Source organism: Juglans regia, chromosome 6 (assembly GCF_001411555.2).
Source record: "Juglans regia cultivar Chandler chromosome 6, Walnut 2.0, whole genome shotgun sequence".
NCBI lineage: Eukaryota > Viridiplantae > Streptophyta > Magnoliopsida > Fagales > Juglandaceae > Juglans > Juglans regia.
The window spans coordinates 27,250,280-27,254,065 of record NC_049906.1 but is presented as its reverse complement, the minus strand read 5'-3'; positions in this window follow the sequence as shown (position 1 = coordinate 27,254,065).

The window sequence follows — 3,786 nt, the reverse complement described above, 5'->3', positions numbered from 1 at the left end:
AGGGGGATTGGTAAGTTTTGAAAGTTTGAGGGTCCACTTTGATATAATTATTAGTCTCGGAGGCACATTGTAAATTGAGTGAAAATTCGAGGGGGCAAAGTGTAATTCACTCTTAAAGATATTAATAATTCCTCTTTAATTCTAAGTGAAGGTTTCTTTCAAAGTGGATGTATCATTAGAAAAGATACATAGCATATGTGGGTGTGTGTCTCATGTTTATTTTCTGTTTTATGTACATCACTGCATATTTTTAAATGTAAGTGTTCTAAAGCAACAGTCAAGTTTGCTATCTCTATTATTGTTCTTTCACTACTTGCTGCTTATCTACTATTTATTTTTTTATTTCCTTACTTTCCCATTTTGTTTCTGAATATTAGTATATAGATTCAACCATCATTTTACCATGCATTCTTGTAAGTGCATAAAGTTTGTTATTGATCCATCTACATCTCTTTGTGTGGAAGTTGCCGAGAAGAGAGATCATAAACAAATGCATCTATAGCTCATGGTGCTTTTATTTTTTATTAATATTATACATATATATATATATATATATCAAACTAAAGGACCCTATGGTGCATTTTTACAAACAGAAGGAGAGCACTCACTACGCTGTAGCAGATGAAGGAAATCAGTTATAGAGTCATCGCCATATACAACAGCAGGATACCATGCAACAACAGACAAAGTCTAGAAAAGAACAGTAGAGAAATTAGTTATTAGTCTCTACGGTTATTTGTAACAAACACAATCATTTTATTCTCTTGCTCATCATCTATAAATACACTCATTCTTGTACAAGATAAATTAATGAAGGAATTCTTCTACAATATTTTCTCTCTGTATAACATGGTATCAAGAGCCTGTAGACTATCGTCTCTCTGATCCATGGCTGCTACTTCAAATCCTCTGCCTCCTTCCTCCACCTTATCCTCCTTCTCCCACATTGTCTCTACCAAACTCATCACCGACAATTACCTTCTATGGAAGGTACAAATTTTTGCTTATCTCAGGGGCCAAGACCTCTTTCACTATGTCGATGGATCCCTTTCTTCTCCCCCTAGTACTATCACTGATTCTTCTAACACCATACCCAAACCCAATCCAGCATTCCTTTCTTAGTTTCTTAGCAACGCACGAACCAACTTGTTCTCAGTGTTTTATTTTCTTCCCTCTCTGACTCCATTATTGGCCATGTTCTTTCATCCACTACTGCTCGTGACCTATGGGTTCGGTTAGCCTCCATGTTTGCTTCCCATTCCCAGGCCAAAGAGTTTCAAATCCGCTTTCAACTTACCAATCTGTCCAGGGGTGACCAACCAATGTCTGAATATTTTGGCAAAGTTCGTTTACTAGCTGACTCGTTAGCTGCAGAAATCCCCTACCCGAAAAAGAAATTGTTACATACTTACCCAATGGCCTTGGCCAAGCTTATGAATCCTTCATTACTTTCGTAACAACACAAGCAGAACCTCTTCCTTCTAAGGAGTTATATCAACTCCTCCTCATACATGAGGCTCGAGCCGCTCATTTTGGAGTCCTATCTCCTCTGTTGAACTCACAACCAACTTTAGTGCGTCAAGTGGACGTGACCAACGTGGTCGTGGACGTGGAAATGGACGTCAAGGATAAGGGCGAAGCCATTTTAACTCAAACTCTCGTCGTGGTAGGACAAATTCATTCACCAATCTAGCACCTCATTACACTGCCCAGAACCCCACTTGCCAGGTTTGCAACAAATTTGGTCATGTTGCTCTCTAGTGTCTATACAGGTTTGATCATTCCTATCAACTTGATGCTCCAAGATCCTTCTCTGCAAATTACACTGCCCTTGCTTCTTTTTCTAATTCCTCATGGTACCCGTACTCAGCAGCTACACATCATATAACAAATGATTTGAGTAACTTAAATATTTCTTCTGAATAGTATAGCGATGGTGAAACAATTCAGGTTGGAGATGGCAGTGGTCTCCCCATTCAAAATTTTGGTGACTACTCCTTCTCACCCATGTCTTCTTCTTCTTCATTTTCACTTCGTAATATGCTGCATGTCCCTTCCATTACAAAGAACTTGGTATCTGTTCTTCAAATCTGTATTGATAATTCCTACTTTTTTGAATTTCACTCCACTCACTTTGCTGTGAAGGACAAACACACGAAGACTCTCCTACTCACAGTGCCAACGCGTAATGGTTTATATGTTTTCCCCTCAGCCGTATCTTCAGCTCTAGTCCTCTCCACTCATCTTGGTGAATGAACCAATCTAAAGCGGTGGCATCGCAGGCTAGGACATCCTTCCCTAGCTCTTGTATCACCCGTGCTGCACTCCAGATGTCTACCAGTTCTCTCAAGTGCCTCAGTTTTCAAATGTCCAATGTCCCTTAGCTAAGAGTCATCAGTTACTTTTTTGTAATAGCCAAGCCCAATACTCTCGGCCTTAGATCTAATATGTGCTGACTTATGGGTTCTGGCCCCTTATGTTTCACGACTTGGATTTAAATATTACCTTTCATTTGTTGATCATTATACATGGTACACTTGGTTTTTTCCCCTTAAGCTCAAGTCTGATGTTACACATATTTTTACTTCTTTTCTTCCTTATCTTGAACTTTTATTCAATTCCAAACTTAAAATTCTACAAACGGATGGTGGTGGAGAATTTAAACCTTTAACTCAGATTTGTCAGGAACTTGGAATAAATCATCGTCTCTCATGTCATCACACACCAACAAACTGGTTGAAAGAAAACACAAGCACATTGTTGAAACTGGGCTTGCTTTACTAGCCCACTCATCCTTACCCTTTTCTTATTGGGCCGATGCTTTTGAAACTGCGGTTTACTTAATTAATCTTCTTCCCTCACCTACTCTAAAAAATAAATCACCTCAATTCCTTGTTCATAATTCTAAACTAGGTATCAATTTTTAAAAGTCTTTGGGTGTGAATGTTGGCCTAATCTTAGACCTTATCTCTCAAATAAATTAAATTTTCTTTCTGTTTCGTGCCTTTTTGTGGGTTACAGCTCCTCACATAAAGGCTACAAATGCTTGGACCTCACCAACAACCAGTTATACATCTCTCAGGATGTTATATTTAATGAGGCCTCATTGCCTCTTCTAAAATCTCAACCCATCAACACTCCTTAGACAAACTCAAATTTGGTTCCTCTCCTCTTCTCTCTAAGTCTATTTTTGGGCCCGATCCAAGCCCAAACACAAGTCAGCCCACTCCGTCCCTTGTATCTTTGTCTACCTCAAGCTTCCCTGCATCTTCTACCACTTCTTCATCCCCCCCCCCCCCCTCTGTATCTACTCTTCCCTCTCCTCCACCAGTTTTACAACAACCTCGCTCTCTGATTATTACGCGTGCCCAGTCCAACTCCTCCAGACCAAGACACTCCACAGATGGCACCATCCCTTACTCTACTCTGTCTCACCACCTTCGTCACTGTTCCAGACGAACCCTCTAGCTACTCAACTGCTTCAAGATTCACGGAATGGAAAGATGCAATGGCCCAAGAATATGCTGCTCTTCAACAAAATTGCACCTGGAGTCTTGTACCTCCCACACCCATGGCTAATATTCTTGGTTGCAGGTGGATGTTTCGCACCAAAAGCAATGTCGATGGCTCTTTCCAACGACGGAAAGCCCGTCTTGTTGCCAAAGGGTATCATCAACAGCATGGTCTAGACTACAATGAGACATTCTCTCCCGTGATAAAGCCCTCTACCATTTGGCTTGTTCTCACCATTGCTGTCACTCGATCGTGGCCTCTACGCCAACTTGA